Genomic DNA, 23,024 nt, shown 5'->3' on the forward strand with positions numbered 1-23,024 from the left:
TAGAATTTACACACATAAGATCACTATTCTTATCTTCACTAATGGGCTGATATATTCGTAAAGAAGAAAGGCTCTCCAGTGTATTAATTAGCTTTGGTACTTGCTGATACAGATAAGACTGTCTCCAGGGCCTGATGTGTTCTTCATTACACAACTAGAGTCTAGAAAATCAATTTCAGGAAAACCATACTCTGGGAATATCTTCCCTGGGGTTTTAGAAAGATTTAACTGGAGTTCTGAGAAAGAAAATGATTGTGGGGTGTGTGTGTGTGTGTGTGTGTGTGTGTGTGTGTGTGTGTGTGTGTGTGTGTGTGTGTGTGTGTGTGTGTGTGTAGAGACAGTGATACAAGAAGAGGTGCTCAGTGCATGTTTGCTGAATGGAATGAAAATATATTAATATACAGACAAAGGGTTCTTTTTCCTGCATGGCATAGAGGAATCTGATGGTTCTAAGACCATGCCCTCTCCCTCAAAGTTCCAGGTTGATTGGGAGAAGGAACTCCTACAGCAAAGATCATTCTCCTTTTCCATTGCTGTGATGACCCACCAGACCAGATAGCTCAGAATGCTCTCCTGTTTTTAGCATGTTCTCATGTTCAGTTCTTATCCAAGAGTCTGGACCCAAGCTGAATATTCAGTTTATGGCTCTTCTTCTGGCTTGGGTCATTAATCATGGACAGAATCTGAATCCCTTCATGTAGTTTTTGATAAATTGTTTGTCAAAGGCTAGCATATTAGTTAGGACAATTATCACCAACTGCTGAAACAATCTCAAAATCTCAGTGGCTTAACAAAGGAAAACTATCATAATCGCACCCAGATTAGGCAACCTCCTTGGTGGCCCTCCTTTGAAAAATAAACAGGAGACTAAGTTCCTACCCTCATGTGACTCTACCATCCCCTTAGGACTTTCTCAGAGTCCTTGGTTGGATTTTCTGTATTCAGCCAATAAGCAAGAAAAAAAGAAAGTGAGGAGGATCCTGAAGGTGGTTTTATAGCCAGGCCTGGAGATGGCCTACATTAATTACATCTGCTCACATTCTATTGGCCAGAAGGAGTCACATGGCCTCAACTAAAGTGCAAAAAAGGCCAAGATATGTATACAGGATGAGGAAATATTAGCGACCATAGTTCCTCTCTGACATAGTTAATTTTTATATCCAGTATACTCCTCAAAATAGATATGGGTCTAATATTGAAAACTGAAGATCATAAAGAAAGTAGACAGTTGTTATTTATATTATTATAATTTGACGTATTTCAATATTCAAAACAATGGAATTAACTGAAATTGTTAGTATTCCACTATATCAGGAATAAACAAATTCAATAATATGTGAGAGAAGAAAAGATATCATATCATTCATAAACTACAAGATAATTAGGAATAAATCTAATAAAAAATTAGAAACTTTATGGGGAAATTTACTGAAATTTATTGAAGGATATGAAAAGAAAACTTTAATAAAATGGGAGATACGTTCTGTTCCTAAAGATGAAGACTCTACATGCTAAACATGTCCTTTAATCTCCAATTAATCTTTGAAGTCAGTGCAATACAAAATATGACAGGTGCATTTTAAACTACATATGAATAGAGGAATAAATTAGCTAAAACAACTTCATAAAATAATGACAAGGAGAAGGATTTTGCCCTACCAGTTTTCAAGTCTTGTTATAATGCCATAATTTTTAAAAGTGTGTGAGACTGATGCAAAAGTAGACAATAACTGAATGGAATAGAACAGAGAATTCAGGAACAAACTTATATGAGATATATGAGATCTAGTAATATAATTGAGGTGCTATCACAAATCAAAGAGGATAATTAGAAATGAAGAGACTACTCAATGGCTTTCTAGCAGAAAAAAAGTAAGAATTCCACACTAGAGCAAACACAAAGAATAATTTACAGATACGTTTAAAAATGACATGAAGGGCTTCCCTGGTGGCGCAGTGGTTGGGAGTCCGCCTGCCGAGGCAGGGGACGCGGGTTCGTGCCCTGGTCTGGGAGGATCCCACATGCCGCGGAGCGGCTGGGCCCGTGAGCCATGGCCGCTGAGCCTGCGCGTCCGGAGCCTGTGCTCCGCAACGGGAGAGGCCACGACAGTGAGGCCCGTGTACCGCAAAAAAAAAATAATAAATGAATAACATGAAAAGTAAGTTCTTTGATTACAGCTGGTACAGTTATGAACAATAAGTTACAAAAAGCCCACAAACCAACTGTCATTTCTGAGGTGCCAAGAACAAAAGCAGGGTGCTGGGCATGACCCCACCCCAGCTGGGCATGACCCCTGCACACAGCTCCACCAAGAGGGAGGCGCCATCCAAAGATCCACTTCAACCCTCACCCCCCTTAAGGAACCAGCTTGCCCTCCTCGAGAGAGCGAGCAAGGGCACCTGTTGCTTGTTTTTGCTCCCTCCTGCTGCAGTACAAGTCCCAATAAAGTCTTGCCTGAATTTCTCATCTGGCCTCTTATCAATTTCTATTGATTAAAGAGTTCAAGGATCCAGGTTAGTATTAAAACTACTTTGGATATTTTAATTAATAATTATGGACATGAAAAAGTACTCATGACAAGTTGAAAGGTTCTTACCTACTTGTGCCGCTAGTCACGACGGACACACTCAGCAGCTACAGAATACACATTCTTTTCAAACACACATGGGACATTCACCATGACAGACCATGTTCTGGGCCATAAAATAAGCCTCAATAATATCAAAAGATTGAAATTCTTAGAGAATATATTCTCTGACCAAAACAGGATTAAATTAGAAACCAATAAGATATCTAGAAAATCCTCAAATGTTTAAAAATTAAGGAACATACTTGTAAGCAACGTATAGGGCAAAGAAGAAATAATTAGAGAAATTAGAAAATATTTCAAACTGAACCATAATAAAAATCATGGGATGAATAATACTGCACAATGCTTAGAGGGAATTTATAGCTTTAAATGTCTATATTAGAAGAGAAAGAAGGCTTAAAAATCAATTATCTAAGTTTCTACCTCAAGAAGCTAGAAAAGCTAGAGCAAACCCACAGTAAGTAGAAAGAAAGGAAAAATAATAAGAGCAGAAATCTATAAAATAGACAAAAGAATAGAGAAAATTAACAGTTTTTCCTTCTTAAAAATACTTAAAAAACTGAGAAATCTCTATTAAGAATGATTTTTAAAAAGTAGAGAACACAAATTGCCAATGTCAGAAATGAAAATGGGGACAGCACTACAGATCCTACAGATATCAAAAGATAGCAATGAAAAATTAGGAAAACCATATGCCAATAAATTCAACAACTTAAATGGAAAAAATCTTTGAAACAAACTTACAAAATCTGACTCAAGAAAAAAAATATCTGAATAGCCCTATGTCTATTAAAGAATTTGAATCCATAATCAAAGAACTTCCCACAATAAAGAAGACTTCCAAGCACTTGGAAGTTCTGGATACAACAAAACAAAATAATGGTTGGATTATGTAGCCAGCTTGAAATCAACAGGAAGAGATTCTCAAGGTGCTCAAAATGAAGAGGAATTTCAGAGTATCAGCAGGCAAGGAAGCCAGGGGTTATGGGAGCCAGATCTAGGTCTTAACATTGCGGATTAGGTACTAAACTTGGTATGAGAAACAGATCTCAAGTAGACTGACAACGAATTTCCTCATGAAGGCCTGAAGTCTTGAAGAGCTATCCTATTCCTATTCCTGAAACAAGAATTAGAAATAGGTCACTCACTGGCCCAGGAAGGAATAAGAAACACTATAGAGATCCTGGGGCCACAATCCTAATTTTTTCTCATGTCCCTACTACCCTTTCTCTTGCTGTGGTTCTTTACTTATTGCTGTTTTTAACAAGGATATATAGTAAAGTATCAAGGAGAACCCCTCAAAATACCTGCCACCCTCCCCACCTCTCCCCAACCCCTGTGAAGGAAAACCTGCTAGAAGTGTTTTGGAGCTTTGGGGGAAGCTGCTATGAACTCACCAAGGAATAATAAAACCTCTTTTTATATCCACATCACAATGTTCAGCCCAGGAATGAGAGAGAATCTTTCCTCTCCATCCAAACCTAAAACTTTCTCTCTCTCTCTCTCTCTCTCTCTCTCTCTCTCTCTCTCTCACTCACACACACACACACACACACACACACACATCTGGAGAAACAAACAGGTATTTTGTTTGTTTGTTTCAAGGCCACTGACGGGGAAATGTTACAAAGAGGATCCTTGAGTCAGACAAGGAAGAGACACTAAGAAAGGAATGGCAGTTTGGAGAATTTCTGAGAGTGGCAGAAACCCAGGGCCAAGGGATGCCTTTGGATGCTGGACTTTAAATGTCAGGTCTTGAAAGCAATACTAAGAAACAGATTCTCTGTGTTAAGGACCTCACAACAGGCATATGGGCATAATGGGGTCATCTGACCATATTGCATCGAGGTCCACTATAAACCAAGGTCCAGGCACATCATCCCTTTTCTGAGCACCATGTAAACCCCTCAGAATTGTTGTGGCCCAGGAAACTAAACTTCCCGAAACACAACTTCCTCAAACACACCAGAGACTCAAAACACAGTAGAGATAGAAACTCTTGAATGTTCTAACGGATGGGAGCTCAGACTAGGTTTTATTAAGGAAAATAAAGTAATGATACAGTTCTTTAATTAACTACACATACAAATGATGCAACTAAGTCATGTGGATAGGCAGAAGTCATCAATATCCTCCCCCTCTCTTTGTTTTTCTCCCCTCCTTAGAAACATTTAAAAGAACAGTCTTGAACATCCAAATCTCTACAGTGTGATTGCCATCTTCTGAGAAGGCAGCATTCAAGTTAGCAAGGCACCTTCCCTGGCTGTGTTTCAGTGCGTTCCTGCTGGCTTTTGCTTGTTCCTACCTACCAAGGGAAATAATTCCAACACTGCTCCAAAGGAGGAAGAAGAATTAAAAAGCAGCAGCTAAATCTCAGTGTGAACAGAGCTCTGGCCTTAAGTTCCTCTCCTGAGAACGAAGTGCAGACAGGGAAACAGAAATGGGTCCACTCTGGGAAAGGAGCGCCTAACATATCCTGGGAGGGGGGCTTCGTAAGGCCCCTGAGAACTCTGACACGTGAGGGTCTTGACTACAGAAACCGGGAAAGGTGGGAAAATGAAGCAATTATCTAGATGACTCAAGTTAACAACCTCAAATCAAACCAAACTGAGGGGTGAAAAAACCCCCCACACCGTTTTTCATTAACAATCGGGGTTTGTCAAGTGATGTGAGCTTCACAGTCAAGGTTTTCGGGATAATGGCTATAATTCTTCACTCTGCATGCTTATGCACAAACGGAGAAGCCTCAGCTATGCAAAACCTTCCCACACGGGTTCCCTGAAAGAGGTGAAATCATTTACATTGGCTGCCTCCGCATCAACAAACATCAAGAAAGTACAGGAAATTGGGACGTTATGCCTCCTAAGAGCAGCGTTTGGGAAAAGTGGGTGTAAGCAGATTGATCTAAATGCAGAGTTTTGATCACCTCATTCCTTTGCTTGGAAACCTTCCACCTCCCCATTATCTAAAAAACCCTGTCCCCGCTCCTTCACCAGCCATCCAAGTCTCACCTTTTGTACCTGTTTTCTAACTGCTTTCCAAAATGTTCTCTGGCCTCCAACGAAGCAGCTCACCTCCAATCACCACACTTTGCTTATCCATACTTTTGCTTGTGTTCTTCTGGCTCCTAAAATCCCCTTTTCCCACCCTAGCTTTTCCCCTGTTCATGCCTGTTGAAAAGAGTTTTTCCTTCTTTTGATCCCCTAAAATGTTTTACTTTTATCCTCTTGATATTTGTCAATTTTTACCTGTAATAGTTGATGGTAACTATTTGAGCAAGCATTTTAGCACCGCTGCTAGATGTTTAAGCCCCCTTGAGGCTCTCCTAATAATCGTAAATAAAATGACCTAAAATGTCTAGCATGCTACCTTTTCTGGGTCATACACCTTTGGGGGAGATGCCTGTTCATAAAAATTCCCACTTCTCTAGAATGGGTCCCCGACAGCCATGCAGGTGATTTGTGACATCTGGCCATAATTGGTCGACACATAAACCATGTATTTGATCTTGGGTAACTTAGAATTTTTAACCAAGAGACGTAAGAATTAGAGGCTAATGGTGACGAAGTCCTATTAATGGTGGTTCTCTAAAGAGAAGGTCTGTAAACTTCTGCATCCAAGTTGCCAAATATATCCCGTTTTTTGTCCATTCTGATAACCCAATGTTTGACTCTTCTTTGAATGCTATAAGACACCCTCATATCCTTCCAAAAATTTTCCTTGTTGCTTACCTAGCTCAAATTGGTTTCCTTTACTTTCATCAACAGCAAAAAAAAAAAAAAAAAAAAAATTCACTAGTACATTTAGCGATTAGATGTTCAAAATCTGTTGAACAAAGAATGATAGGATTGAGCAGAGTATGTGCCTCCTTTGTCACCTTGCTTCCTGATATTTTTTTTCCTATTCGGTTCCCTTTCCACTCTTTAATCTAGACCTTTAATCTAGATCTTCCCCTCCAGGGATCACCCTTAAAAGGAGTCCTAATATATACAAATGTGTCTTAATTTTCTTTTTAATTCAAAGTGACGCTCAGCTTTCTCAGCTCCCACAGCCTCTCAAGGTTGATGTTGCCTTCCCCTCCTCCCCTGCAGTGCTCTCCATCTCCCCATCTGACGCAAACCTGAGGTCAAACCATTTTGCTGGTTTTTCCAGTTAGCAATCATCATACATTCCCCACAGCTTTATTAAACACTGCTATGGCCTCAAGAAACTCTCCTTATTCATCTGCAATAAACCCACTACTGAAAGACACTGAAGAAAGAATAATTTATATACCACCAATCAGAATAATGTTTGCTTTATGAATTATGAGTTGAGTTCCATCATTTAATGCCTTTGGCTTGATTCGGCTATTTCTTGGTGAACTTAGCTTGCCCCTGACCCAGCATGAGTATCTGGATAGCAATATGAAGACAGCTTTTGGAAAATTCCACCTTTTTAAAATCAACTCAATTTGAAATTGACAAATATTTTCAGACATGGAGCTGGTAGACCAGTGAGGCATATGAGAAGCCAATGATTGCCCCCTCAGCTGGGTAATAAAAGCAGAAAGGTGGACATCTGGATTTAACTTTGCCAAGCTAGTTGCTAATGGTGTTTCTTAAGAATTCTTTTTCTAGAACTCTGCTTTCCAATCTAAAAACTCTGGCTCATACCACTCACGATACTTAGATATTTCTTTAGAGAAGCTGCTTCATTTGGTCTGGGGAACCTTACAAAATGCAGCATTCTCATACGTGCTGGTGGGATTGTTAATTAATACAATTTGGAAAGCAATTTGGCCAAGCTTAAAAGTCCTCATGCCCTTTGACTCAGAGCTTGAGCACTTCTAGGAGTTTTACCTGAAAAAATAATCAGAAGTACAGGTAAAAGTTTATCTCTAAAGATATTCACAGCAGACTTACTTATAATAGTGGGGGAGGGGGAAGGAAATGTCCATCGATATAAGACTGGTTAAAAAAAATGACGCATAAGTAAAATAATCTACATTCATTAAATCAAAGATTGTCAAGAAATTTTTAATGGGATGGGGAAATGCTTATGACACAATGTTAAGAGAAATAAAAGAACACAAAACTTTGAAGCTAAAACATTTTCAAACACCTATATCAAAAGAAGGAATGGGGGCTTCCCTGGTGGCGCAGTGGTTGAAAGTCTGCCTGCCGATGCAGGGGACACGGGTTCGTGCCCCGGTCCGGGAAGATCCCACATGCCTCGGAGCGGCTGGGCCCGTGAGCCATGGCCGCTGAGCCTGCGCGTCCGGAGCCTGTGCTCCGCAATGGGAGAGGCCACAGCAGTGAGAGGCCCGCGTACAGAAAAAAAAAAAAAAAAAAAGGAATGAAACGTTTAAAAATGTTAAATGTTGGATCCAACCACAGTTACCAACTGGGCTATGGATTATTTTTTTTTCTTCTTTACCCTTTTCATTGTTTTCGATAATTTTGAAAGTGACTGTGTATAACTTTGTCAATTCAAATTAAAAAATAAATCACTATAAAAAGAGAAAATTTACAAAGGCACAGACCAAAGTTGTGTCTCTTCAGAGCTTGTAGGAATTTACAAACTTTCTTTAAGGGAACAGAATGAGGGGGTGTGACCCTGGGGGAGACAGACATGGAAGAGAGAACAAATGGAAATAAGGGCAAAACCTTTAACCAAACCTGCCCCAGGGTAAGGCACCGATCCAGTTATTTATGCATCCTCTAGAATTGCTCTCTAAACCATTTGCCTTCAACTGGAAAAGATACACTTTTCCTTAAGTTATGGTGTCATTAGGTTCATAGCTTACCTGTTAGGAGTAAAACTATTTTAACTGTTTCCTAGAAAGCTTCCTTCTAAAAAATGTGTCCTGTCAGCCTCCAGGGACATGGTTATGAATATGCTACATTTATTTTAAATGGTGGTAAGGAGGTAGCAGTGACATAGAGGCCAAGTTCAGCTTAACAACACTTTGCTAAGATCATTATTGATTCATTTTATGATAGTATTACCAGAGCAGCGTCAGAAATGATCTAATCAGACTCCCACAGTTTATAGGTATGAAACTGAAGTCCATAGATATGCGAAAACTTTGCATTTGACTTGGCAATTAAAATTCCAGTTTTGTCTACAAGTTCAAAATCTCTTTCCATAATACCATGCTAATGCTACCATTCTCCCATCTATTGAAAAATATCTAGAGGAATGATCCATAAACCACACAGGAAGGTTAAGCTTATCCGCTTTATATTGTCAAGTACCTGATTCCTTCTTTTATACGTCTCCGTCCGTACACTTCATTCAATCACGTTGTCACTGACTGCAAAGGACTAAATTGTGTCCCCTCCCAAACCCATTTATATTTTGTGGTAGTATTTCGGGGTGGGGCCTTTGGGAGATAATGAGGTTTAGATGAGATGATGAGGGTGGGGCCCTTATGATAGGATTTGAGCCCTTAGAAGAAGAAACTGTTCTTTCTCTCTCTTCCATACGAGGATACAACAAGAATAAAGCCATCTGCAAACCAGGAAGAGGACTCCACCAGGGTATGACCAGGCTGATACCCAGATCTCAGACTTCCCAGCCTCCAGAACTGTGAGAGAGCAATGTCTGTTGTTTAAGCCACTTAGTCCATGGCATTTTGTTATAGCAGCCCAAACTGACTAATACACTGATGTAGCCAGATTTTGACACCTAGGAGGCTCTTGGCTTGGTAATCCTCTTTCCTTCCATTCTTTACTTACACACAAATCTATCATTAGAAAGTAAATTTCCTATATGCCAAACAGAGTTTAATATCCAGCATAGTTATCCAAAGAAGAGCTCGTGTATGTACATTCAAAGCAGTTCAGTTGTTTGAATGGAACTCACTTTTAAACATAGCACCTGCTGATGGCCACTGGTAATCACAAAAGCCAATATGAGGCAGAAACTAATACTTACAGAGTCTATTATAAATGCTTTCTATGGATTATCTCATTTAGTTATGTTGATAGCCCTATTAGATAGATACTATTATAGGAAAAAAATAGAGAAAGTTAACTAGTTCACCAAAGACACACAGGTGGATCTGGGATCTGAATCTAGTTATGCTTGATTCCAAAGTCCAAGTGCCTAATAGCTCTGCTATTTTGCCTCCCAATGAAAAGAATGTTCCATTTGCCTTTAATATTGGTCAAATCATTGTTTCAAGGTCTTATAGAAAGAGTACTTGAATATACGAACTGAAGGACTCAGGAAAGGACCCTTCTAAGTAATGACACTTCTAGCCTTGACAAAAACACAAACAAACATGGTCAGTGAGCAGAATCTTAGACTTACAGAGAGACCTGGATAAAAAAAAGGAAAAGAAACAGAAGGAGAAAAGGGAAAATAGAGTTTTCAGTGGTTGGGATATACAGGGAGAGGGTGGTCTATAACGGCCCCACCTACCAATCAAAAGCATTATTGCTAGTGGGCAGTTTCTCAACCTCGGCACTACTGACATTTTGGGCTGGAGAATTCTTTGTTGCAGGTGGTTGGCGTGTGCACTGTAGGATGTTGGGATCATTCCTGGCCTCTGCTCACTAGATGCCACTACGACTCAAACCTCAATTGCGACAACCGAAAACCATCTCCAGCATTGCCAGATGTCTCCTGGGGGTCAAAATCACCCAAGTTGAATAGTACTGCCAAAGGAAATTAGTATAGACTAACTTTTTTCTCTGCTGAATTTCACTTGAGCCAATCTAGTCAAAAATTTGCCTATGTTTTAAAGGAAAAATTTTAAAAGTCCCTAGACAGCAAAATTTTACAAAAAGACAACGTCATGTAGTGGAAATAGCATTGGAGTTGAAATTAAAAGGTCAGTTTGCACGGCCAAGCTTTACCACTTAATGGCTATATTATCTTGAACAAATCACTTCTCTGAGCTTCAGTTTCCATTTGCAAAATATGTGTTTATTCACCTCTACAGAAAGAGCTATTGTAAGCCAAATGGCAGAAGTGTTAAGAGCATGAACTTTGAAGCCTGGCAGGCCTGGGTTTGAATCTCGCATCAGAAACTTTCTGTCCCATGACTTTGGACAAGTTTCTTTACATCTCCACACCTCCCTATCCTCACCTGTGTCCTGGAGAGACTGACCCCTCCATCACATCTCTCTCCATCCTCATACTCTAACTGCCCACTGCACATCTCTACCGCAGGTCCTGGGGTACTTTGAACTCATTCCTGGTAACCTAAAGACCCCTCCCTTAAGCAGACACTTCACAGTAGGCCTTGACTCATCTTATTTTTCCTTAGCCCCTAATTCCAATTAATTGCAAAGTTCTGTCTAGGCTACAGTTCCCTCTTCTATGGATCTATAATAATGGGGCCCCTGGTTCCCCACTGTTATCAGCATGAAGACCAAACTCCTTACTATGACCTATAAGAGCTACAAAAACTAAAATTTACAAAACCCAGCTTCAATCTTGTTCTCCAGCTTCATGTCCCATGGCACCCTTACCCTGCAACCGCAGTCTCACTAGGTACTCCTCAACCAACTGAACTCTCACTTCTTTCTAATCTCATCTGGCTCTTTCCCGCTTCTTCAGCTTGGAGCACCGATTTTCTTTGCTTGGAATACTACCCCCTTCTCTACGTGACTACCTCTCTCAACTTTCAAGGTTCAGTTTTTATGTTACTTCTCTAAGAAAGTAATGCAAACCATTCCAATCAGATTTCTTCATTCTTCTATATTGTTTTTACATTTTTCTACAGTATTTTTGGGTATCCTTGGAATAGCATTTCTTACACCTCTGATTTCACTTCTGTCTCCCCTGCTTCACATGTTCATGGTATTTATGAAGACTACTGCACTAGAAAGTTCTAGTTGCCTTCCTAGAATCCATTTCCCAGTGTTGAAACGCACCAGTTGCTTCCTAACCTCTGCCCTGTCTCTTAATTTTTTCAGTTACATGAACTAATATGTATTAATGTTTAAACATGTCAGGTCAAGTTTTCTGTTTCTCAAGGCCAAAGCATTCTACCTAACACAACTGACTTAGATCTCAACCCCAGCACCAGGTTTTATATGTGTCCCACAGTCAGTGCCCAACAGATACCTTCATAGATGACTGATTCAGTAGTTACTATTCCACGATTTGTCATTTATATCTCATTTGGTCTTAAGGATTTTGACCACAGTATTAGTTTCCTGTTATTGCTGTCACAAATTACCACAAACATGGTGACTTCAAGCAACATATATTTATTCTCTTACAGTCTAGAGGTCAGAAGTCTGAAATCAGTTTCACTGGGCTAAAGTCAAGGCGTCAGCAGAATTGATTCCTTCTGGAGGCTCTCGGGAATAATCTGTTTCCTTGCTTTTTCTAGCTCCTGGAAGCTGCCTGCATTTCATTTTTTTTTTTTTTTGGCGGTACGCGGGCCTCTCACCGTTGCGGCCTCTCCCGTTGCGGAGCGCAGGCTCCGGACGCGCAGGCCCAGCGGCCATGGCTCACGGGTCCAGCCGCTCCGCGGCATGTGAGATCTTCCCGGATCGGGGCACGAACCCATGTCCCCTGCCTCGGCAGGCGGACTCTCAACCACTGCGCCACCAGGGAAGCCCCCGAATTTCTTGATTTATGACCCCTGTAACCTCTTGCTTCTTTTATCACAATTCCTACTTCTTCTTCTCTAGTCAAATATCCCTCTGACTCTCTCTTATAAGGATGCTTGTGATTACATTTAGGGCCCACCCAGATAATCCAGAATAATCATACCTTCACAAGACCCTTGACCTGGTCACATCTGCAAAGCCCTAATGTCCAAATAAGGTGACTTTCAGAGGTTCCCAGGATTATGACCTGGATATCTATGCGGGCCACTGTTTAGCCTATCATAATTGCCTGACTTTACATAGAAAAGAATTAGTGAAAATCAGGCATTTAAAAATTAAAAACAATTTTTTTGTTTATTTGGTTTTTTATTCCGCATATGAGTAAAATCATTTGTCCAGTACAGTATCTGTCTTTCTCCATCTGACTTATTTCACGTAGCATAATATCTTCAAGGTCTGTCCATGTTGTCAGAAATGACAGCATCTTGCCATTTTTTATGCCTGAGTAGTATTCCATTGTGTGTGTGTATATATACATATACCACATCTTCTTTAATTTTTAAAGTTTTTTTTATTTTTATTTTTTGCAGTACACGGACCTCTCACTGTTGTGGCCTCTCCCGTTGCGGAGCAGAGGCTCCAGATGCGCAGGCTCAGCGGCCATGGCTCACGGGCCCAGCCGCTCCGCGGCATGTGGGATCTTCCCAGACCGGGTCACGAACCCGCGTCCCCTGCATCGGCAGGCAGACTCTCAACCACTGCGCCACCAGGGAAGCCCCTATACCACATCTTCTTTATTCATTCATCCATCAATGCACACCTAGGTTGTTTCCATATCTTGGCTATTGTAAATAATGCTGCAATGAATATAGGGGTGCATATATCTTTTTAAATTAGTCTTTTCATGTTCTCTGGATAAATACCCAGAAGTGGAATAACTGGAACATATTCTACTCTTAATTTTTTGAGGAATCTCCATACTGTTTTCCATAGTGGCTGCATCAACGTACAGCCTCACCATCAGTGTCCAAGGGTTCCCTTTTCTCCACACCCTCTCCAACATTTTTTTCTTGTCTTTTTGACAACAGCTATTCTAACAGGTGTGCGGTGATACCTCATTGTGGTTTTGGTTTGCATTTCCCTAATAACTAGTGATGCTGAGCATCTTTTCATGTGCCTGTTGGCCATCTGTACGTCTTTGGAAAAATGTCTATTCAGATCCTCTGCCTGTTTTTTAATGGGGTTGTTTGTTTTTTTGTTGTTGTTGAGATGTATCAATTCCACATATATTTTGGATATTAACCCCTTATTGGATAAATGGAAAATCAGGCATTTTTAAGATCTTAAAAATACCTGAAAATCTCCAGTACCCTCATTTTGAAGATGTAGAAACGGAGACCCGATGAGGTGACTTATTCAAGGTCACATAACCATAACCAGAAATAAGGCCTTTTGAATCCAAGACATGTACCCTTGCTAGTCTCCCATGTTCCTGCTGCAATTTAAGTGTAAACCATAATCCAAGTACTTCCTGTTTTGTTTATCTCATCTTGAATGTCCATTGGGCGTAATGATGTCCTTTACTCAGTAAATCTGTTTTCAATGGACTGAACCACTCTGGATCTTTCAGCTACTTCAAAGTACACCATAGTTTCAAATATACTGATCTACCTTTGCACTTCTTTTGAAAATTTTTGTTTAGAATGCCTGGTAAACAGGGCTGTGATTTTCTCCACAATCACACCATTAGACTTCATTTTCTACAAATGTATATTTGTGGCAAATCATTTGTGCCACATTTTGGCTTGAGTCAGCATTAAGGTATGTGAAGGGCGACGTTTTTGGTCTCAAAAATGAATAAGCTGTTTCCCCAATTATGTTCTCAGTTTGTTATGCACCTTTTTAAACTAGCATCATTATAGACTCTCTCCTTGCAGTTACTGCCTACTCAAAATGCACAGTCCATTGAATTATTTGAAAACAAACTAACATTAGCTAGGCAAATATTACTGCTCTGACAAAAGTAATTTTTTCTTTATATGAAACAACTTCCAAAAGTATCGTATGAGAAAGAAAGCTTTCCACATCTTGATTACTCATCCCTATAAATTTTCACTAATCACTCATCACTAAATTTTCCTGACAAAAACCAAATTTACTTCTTTTTCCCCCTACAGATACAGAGGCAGCAAAAATAGTAGTAAAAATATGTAACTTATTAAAAGCCGAGTGTCTACTATGGGCCAGACTCAGAATTAGGAATCACTAAATTCATCATCGTATTCAATCTTCACAGTATCCTTGGAGTGTGAATGCCATTATTCCCACTTTACAGAAGAGGAAACTCAGGCTTCTAGAACTTATGGAACTAGCCCGAAGTCATGGTACTGGCTACCTATTTATATGCAATCAACAATCTCAAAACCTAGTGGCTTAAAACAACAATTTACCTATTCTCATAGTTCTTATGGCTTGTCTAGCTGGTTTTTCCACTGGTTTTTCTGGGTTCACTCATGTGGCTGAATGCAGCTGGAGTGTTGGCTAGGAACGGGGCTCAGCTGGGACAGTGGGGACGGCTGCACCTCTCCTTCTGTGTGTGTGTGTTTTATTGAACTATAGTTGATTTACAGTATTGTGTAAGTTTCAGGTGTACAGCTTCAGATTCTTTTTCTATTTATTTCAGTGCCTATTACCTGATACGTCATGCTCAGGTTTCCACAAAAAATTAAAAGACATGCTAAAACAAAGGAAAACCCAGTCTGAAGATACAGAGCAAGCATGAGGACCAGATTCAGATATAACACAAATTTTGCAATTCTCAGACAATAAATTTAAAATAACTATGATCAATATACTAAGGACCCCATTGCATAAAAGTAGACAACACACAAGGACAGATGGGTAATGTAAGTAAAGAGATGGAAACTTTAAGAAAGAATCAAAGGAAATGTTAGAAATCAAAAATGCTATAATAAAAATAAAGAATGCCTTTGATGGGTGCATCAGGTAACTGGACATGGCCAAAGAAAAATCAATGAATGTGAAGATATGTCACTAGAAACTTTCCACACTGGAATACAAAGAGAAAAAATAATGGGAGGAAAAAAAAAGCAGAATCTACAAGAACTGTGAAACAATTTCAAAAGCTGTAACATATGCATAATTAGAATACCAAACGCAAAAGAGAGAGAACAGAAGAAATATCGAAGTAACAATGGCTGAGAATTTTCCAAAATTAATGACTGACACCAAGCCACAGATCCAGGAAGCAGGATAACCACAGATAAGACCAAGCAGGATTAAGACCAAACTATCTACATCTAGGTGTATTATATTTGAACTGCAAAAAACCAAAGATACAGAGAAAATCATGAAAGAAACCAGAGAATAAAAACACCTTTCCTGTAGAGGAACGAGAGTAAGATTTATGGCAGACTTCTCATCAGAAATCACATAAACAACAAGAGAATGGAATAAAATATTGAAAGTATTAAAAGAAAAAAAAATCCACCAACCTAGAATTCTCTATCTAGTGAAATTAACCTTCAAAAGTGAAAGATAAAGACTCTCTCAGAACAAAAATTGAGGAAATTCATCACCATCAGTCTTCCCCTACCAGAAATATTAAAAGAAGTTTTTCAGGGAGTAGAAAAATGGTATAGGTCAGCAACTTGAATCTACAGAAAAAAGAAAGAGCATTGGAGGAAGAATAAATGAATAATAAAATAAGTTATTTTATTTTTCTTTTCTTTCTTCTTCTTCTTCTTTTTTTTTTTTTTGTTGGCCACATGGCTTGTGGGATTTTAGTTCCCCAACCAGGGACTGAACCCGAGCCCTTGGCAATGAGAGTGTGGAGTCTTAACCACTGGACCGCCAGGGAATTTCCTAATTTTCTATTCTTAGTCTAAGTAAAACATAATCACTTTTTAAAGTAATAACAGTAATCATATATTGGGTGATCACAGCATATGGATAAGTAAAGTGAATGACAGCAATTTCATAGGAAACGGGAAGGAGGTAATAGGAATATTCTGTAACACTAACTGCATTGCAATTGAAGTCGTATTGTGTTATTCAAAAGTAGACTTAGATTACTTAAAATGTATATTGCAAACTCTAGGGCAACCCCTAAAAAATATAATTTTAAAGGAGGATAATAATTATGCTAAGCAAAGAGATGTACTGGAATTATTCAACATTCTCAATTAAAAACAAAGGCAGAAAAAAAGGGAGTAAAAAGAAACAAAGAACAAATGCAATAAATAAAAACTAGTTATACACACATAGTAAATATTACTCTAACTCTAAATAATCACTTTAAATGTGAATGGTCTAACTTCAGCAATTAAAAGGCAGATTTTCAAAGTGTGTTAAAAAAAATAAGAAAACTATATACAAGAAAATCACTTTTAAAATAAAGATAGATTAAAGGTAAAGGGATAGAGAAAAATATACCATACTAACACTCAATCAAGGGAAAACTGCAATAGTTATATTAATGTCAGACAAAGCAGGCTTCAGAACAAGAAAACTTACCAGGAATAAAGAGGAGTACTACATAGTAAGGATCGATTCTCCAAGAAGACAAAACAATCTTACACATGTATGCACTTAACGATAGAGCATCCAAATAAATAAGGTAAAAATTGATAAAGCTGCAAGGAGAAATAGACGACTTCACTAGCATATTGGTTCAAGGGTACAAACTTCCAGCTATTAGATGAGCTAAGTTCCGCACATCTAATGTAGAGCAAATTGACCAAAATTAACAGTACTGTATCGTATACTTGAAAGCTGTTAAAAAAGAGAGTAAATCTTAAATGTTTCACCACACATAAATGGTCATTACATGAGATGGAGTTGTTAACTAATCTTATTGTAATCATTTTGCAGTATAGACCTGTATTGAATCGAATCACCCCATTATACACCTTAAACCTACATACGACGTACGTCAATAATATCTCAGTTAAGCTAGGAAAAGAGCAGAGAGAGAACTCAGACTCATCACCCTGCCCAGGCTTCTTTGTGCCCATAATATTTTACAACCCTATGTGTTTTCTTAATGTCTGCAACCATATAACCAAAGTCCCAAGTAATATATATTTTATATACTAAAATGAGAAGAACCACAGCCCCCATCAAGAGGGAGATAAAAAAGGGAAAATGGCAATCTAAAGCACTCCAAGACAATAATTTGGAACGATACAGGGAACAAAAGGAAAGCTATTATGTAAATACAAAGGGGTTTAAACTTGAAACGAAGGGTGTTAGATACACAATTTAGACATGAAGAAAAGGAGAGGGAACAGATTTTAAAGTATTCTGCCCATTGATTCCTTAATTCTGTCTGAATATTAGTCCTCCCCTGGGGTAGGGGCTTACGGCGTGATACTGTCCTCACCCCTGTCTTTACCCCTGAGTTTAGTATCAACATTGAAAAACCCAGAGGTCAGACAGATAGAAATCAACCTATCAGCCTTATTACCGACAAAGCTGATTGCAAGATGTGGCTTGGATGTGTGAACACTATTGGGCTTTCCAATATTTGCCTTTCCAATGAAGACCCTCAGAAAGATCTCACCTGAGTCAGAGTGCCTATAAAAGATGATGCACTCCGTATCACAGCTACTCACTTCCACAGCAGAGAGTGAGGGACTGAATATACAAATGGATAATGGTCAGACCATACATAAAAACAGAACTCTGACCCAGAACCTGCAGCAACCAACCTAGGAAACTAATACATTATGTACAGTAACCACCCCAGGAAGCCAGCCTGCTATCTGGAAGTCAGACTGCTCTCCAGTAACTGGTCCAGTAAGCTAAACAATAATCCCTGTAATGATTGGCCCAAAGTGGCCAAAACTTGTTTAACAGATGACAGCTTCCCTAATTTTTATTCCCACTTCCAACGTATGACCAATCAGAGAAAGCCAAACATGCACCCCTATCCAATCACATAGGATGCTCTACTTCTCGTTGGTTTGCTCACATCTTCCCCAGGCCAACAGCTTTCAGTCAGGGCACACCTGAAGCCTTCTCTTTTTTCCACTATAAAGCTTTTCCATTCCTTCGCCTGTTTTCAAGTCTCTGCCAAAATACCAACTAATGGGGGCTGACTTCCTTACTATGGCAAGTTCTGAATAAATAGCCTTTATTGTTCTCATTTGGTTGGCCTTTGCTTATTTCCACAGGAGAGAGGGAAGGATAAATGTCACAGGACCTCTCTCTCAAAGGCTAGCCTTAGGCCCTGATTTGGCCTTGGTCAAGTCAGATGCAAAGGCCCCCCAGTAGCCTGCTCTGAAAGAAGAGAACAGTTCCTGCTGGGCTGCTCAATCCTTGCTTCTCAATTTTACTAGTCAGATACATTTCTTCCAATACCTTGGAAATGAGTGAGTTTGAGGGAAGTGAAAGCAAAATTCCTTCCCCTGCAGGAAATGTGAAGAGTAGGAAGTAAGTATAATCCTAATGTATAGTATTTGGGTCCCTGCAACTTTAATCCTTTCACACATCTCAACACTGTGTATGGTGTTATTATCATCATTGGCATCATCATCATGATCAAAGGGGATATACTGGAATCAAATAAAAACCAAGAAATTAGTAGCCTTCCTGCCAGGCTGTTCTTTGTTATCCCAGAGTTATTCTGCCCAGAATCCTTCCCTGGCTTAAAATCTACATAATCAGGAAATTACTGAGTTCAGTAGGACCCAAACCACAAACAATCAATACTGAGGCTCAGACATAAGGTTACTTTCTCTTAATGCTCTCAGATTGGTGGAGAGAGGAAAGAACAGAGCACGTACACATTCCCCCATAGGTTGAATTACTGGGATTCACAGTCCAGGAGTGGAGAGGCGGGTAGACAAGGATTTCCCTAGTATCTATCTCTTTTGTAATAATACAGGTGAGAAAAAGATGGTTCATTATATAACAACAGCACTGCTTGCCAACAGCTTCCCTGGGTGACCAATATAGGTATAGCTGTGTGCTCACTTTTCCATCTGGGGCGGGCTCAAAATACAAGCAACGAATCCATATAGAGTCCTGGCTGTCAAAACTAGGAGCCTTTTCAAAGGCTCAAGAAAGCCATCTTGAGACTAAGTAGGACTCATTTTGATACTCACAATTCAGAACTTAGAACAAATCTGTACTTGTAGTAATGTCCTGATTGAATATATAATAGCATCTCCTAGTTGTCAAAATTATTTGTGTTAAAACTCAGTTTGGACAACACAATCAAGTGCTCTTCTTAGTACACTGCGTCCTGATCATGATTAATAGTGTGCTTAAACCTTGTCTGTCTTCTAACATGATTAAGAAGGATCAGTTATCAGATAAAGGTGCAGAACAAAGACAAATGCATCTCCGTCAGAAGCAGAAAGTCACTGCCTACACACATGCACCCAAGTTGTGGATACAAAGGACACCACAGCACATTCCTGAGGTGGCCACGGAGCAAAGTACACTTTGGGTCTTTGTATAAACAGCGGAGTGACACTGGTCTGAGAAAAAGTAAATGAGTGGGGAAGTGTTAGAATAAACTTGTGCAGAATAAGAGACTGATGTCACTGAGAATCACCCCAAAATGCAAACATTTTTTACATGCAATCCAAAGCTTTTCATCTCTATTCACCTCATAATAGGGAGTTTAATTTACTGTGGAGTTAGCCCTGGGAGATCAAGGTTTCCCCAAGGAAGTCGTGGTCTTTTATGGATGGATCAACCACAAATATTTATTCAGTATTCATAAATAATAAAGGCTTATGCTAAATATAATAAGTGATGTGTGCAGTAATATGTCTTAGCCCTTGTCTTTTTTTTGGTTTACTAATAATGTCCAGAACAGATCTGTGATGTAATCAGTATCATAGTGTTTTTTCTCTTTTTTAAAATTGAATTATAGTTGGTTTACAATGTTGTGTTAGTTTCAACTGTACAGCAAAGTGATTCAGCATATATATATATATATATATATTCTTTTTCAGATTTGATTCAGCATACATATATATATATATTCTTTTTCAAATTTTCTCCCTTATAGATTATTACAAGATACTGAATATAGTTCCTGGTGCTATACAGTATGTCCTTGTTTGTTATCTATTTTATATTTAGTTGGGTGTACATGTTAATCCCAAACTCCTAATTTATTGCCCACCCCCTTCTCCTTTGGTAATCGTAAGTTTGCTTTCTCTGTCTGTGAGTCTGTTTCTGTTTTATAAATAAGTTCATTTGTGTCAGTTTTTAGATTCCACATATAAGCAATATCATATGATATTTGTCTTTCTCTTTCAGTCCTTGTCTTTAAAAGGCTTATACTTTAGTTGGGAGGTAATCCTCATAATTATCTTCATGGCTGAGATGGCTAACCTTACAAGGAAGCAAAGTGTCACAAGGGAATCAATGTCCTGAGACCAGAAGTCATCCCATCAGCAGCTCAACATACAGGTTAAAAATGAGGTGGGGCTTCCCCGGTGGCGCAGTGGTTGAGAGTCCGCCTGATGATGCAGGGGACACGGGTTCGTGCCCCGGTCCGGGAAGATCCCACATGCCGCGGAGCGGCTGGGCCCGTGAGCCATGGCCGCTGAGCTTGCGCGTCCGGAGCCTGTGCTCCGCAACGGGAGAGGCCGCAACGGTGAGAGGCCCGCGTACCGCAAAAAAAAAAAAAAAAAAATGTGGGGTATGATACTATTTTTGATATCATTTACACATGAATAAAAGAAACCAAAATATTAACAGAGGTCATCTCTGGGTGGGAGACTTACGGGTGATTCTTATCTTCTTTTATAATAAAGATGTCATTTTTGCAAAAGGAAAATATAAACAATAAAAGTTATATTTAAAACATAATAACAAATAACTCCAATTATCCATAGATATGTCAGCCTTGTTCTCACCAAAAAATTTGAAATCCCTTTGACTGTTGGGCTGCGCCCTCACTGCACGTGTACAGTTTTAGTAGAGCGTTATACATGTAACGTGCTAATACATATTTAACACGTGGCTCTCTAGCCTGCTTCCACATCCAAAAAAAAAAAAAAGCCCTCATTTTTAGTGTTTGCCAATTTCCATGATGTAAATACTCCCTCTATGGCCAATTTCAAGCTACCAGTGTCATGTCACTGAACGTGGTACCTCCTGTATTGAAAAAGCCAGAGTTTGGAATCTTCATTTTATTAAATGAGTAAAGAAACCTTACAAGAACAATTAATTAAGACATAAATGAGCAAATGCCATTCTAACAAAAGACCCTGCATTGTGTCATTGAACAAAGATTTGGGAAGATATGCCCACAAGTGGCTCCCATGAGCCTTCATGCCATACCCTCCTAACACCACCAGCTTATGTTCCCATCTGCCTGAATAGAGTTAGGTCCAGAGAAAAACTGGTCTTATACACTGTTGGGTCACTGATGCTTCTCTTGTCTCTGGGAGAGGAAGAGGCAGATACCACTACCTCTTGTCTTCTACCGTGTTAAGGTCTCTGGAGAGCCACAGGATCTTTTGCTAGCAGAAAATTTGCTGCTCTATTTCTTAACTGTTTTTATAAGGTTTCATGTTTTCATTTAATAATATGGAGATTCAGATTCTGAATTTTTCAATATATGAAGTTTCTGAGCCAGTGTTTCAGGAGCTTTGCGGAGATTCTGCAAGAAGGAGGGACATAGCTCACTTCAACACAGCCCTTGATGTATCTGGGTGACAGCAGAGCTTTAGTTTGTGACAAAAGCAGTAGGCATTCACCCTGAAGACTGAAGATTACATAAAAATCATGGGGCGATGGTATTTGCACTGAGAAAACATTTGATGTAGATGGGGGTAGGTCATGGCAAGGAATCCACACTGTGAAATAATGACTATCTCTTATTAAACATGTACTGCGTGGTAGGAACGATCTCAGTTGAATCTCTGTGACAACATTTTAAACCAGACATTGTTATTAACCCCATATTACAGATGAGGAAACTGCTTGGATCTATAAACATGGTAGAGGGTGATGCAAACCCAAATGAGCTTTATCTGAATCTACCTAAGGGGATTCTCAAAAGCATGACACCATGTTGCCTCCCCAGTGTTTGGGTCAGTCCCCGGAAAGCCCTTGTGTGAGAACATACTCTGTCAGAGACCCTGCTATGTGTCTGCAAAACCCATTTCACTTCCCCCTGGTTACACAGCTAAACTTTGGTTTTCAGGCTCCTTTTGATATGTTGGGGCCGTGCGACTGAGTCTCGATTGAATGGAATGAGGTCAAAAGTCACGTGAGCCATTCTTGGCCCATAAGAACCTCCCATGCCCAATACTTCATTCTCTTTCTCCTTCCATGATGACTCTGGAAGACACGTTTTGAATATGGAGGTGCCACAAAGTGGAAGGAATCTGATTCTAAATGACTGTGGTTAAACCGCAGAGACTTGGGTCTGTTACTGTAGCGTGGCAGAGTCTACCCTAACTTATTCACAAACTCGCTGAAACGTTTTGGTTGAAAGAACACAACGTGGCCAGAACTTGCTCTGCTCATATGTCCCTCTCAGAGGTGTCTGCCAGACTTGCATAACATAGTCCCTGTATCTCTATTTTAACTCTTACTCTGTTGAATTGCAATGTATACTTTATATATCTTTCTGTAAGCTCTATAAAGGCAGGACTGGCTTCCAGAGCGAGTCCAGGCTGAACATTGCTTAGCATATTGATTGGACCTCACATGTCAGCCTGTAAATGTCTGAAATGAAGGACTGTCGAGAACCATGGCGAGATTTTGAAATTGTGGCACTGTTTCTTTGGAATTGCAGTTTTTGACTTTTCTCCCTAATCCCCAAACCTATATGGTCCCTTCATCACTGATTCCAGGAAGGAAATTCTTTCCATTGAGG

The sequence above is a fragment of the Aethalodelphis obliquidens genome, unplaced genomic scaffold (assembly GCF_003676395.1).
Source record: "Aethalodelphis obliquidens isolate GAN/ISIS:26980383/991018 unplaced genomic scaffold, ASM367639v1 scaffold11, whole genome shotgun sequence".
Taxonomy (NCBI): domain Eukaryota; kingdom Metazoa; phylum Chordata; class Mammalia; order Artiodactyla; family Delphinidae; genus Aethalodelphis; species Aethalodelphis obliquidens.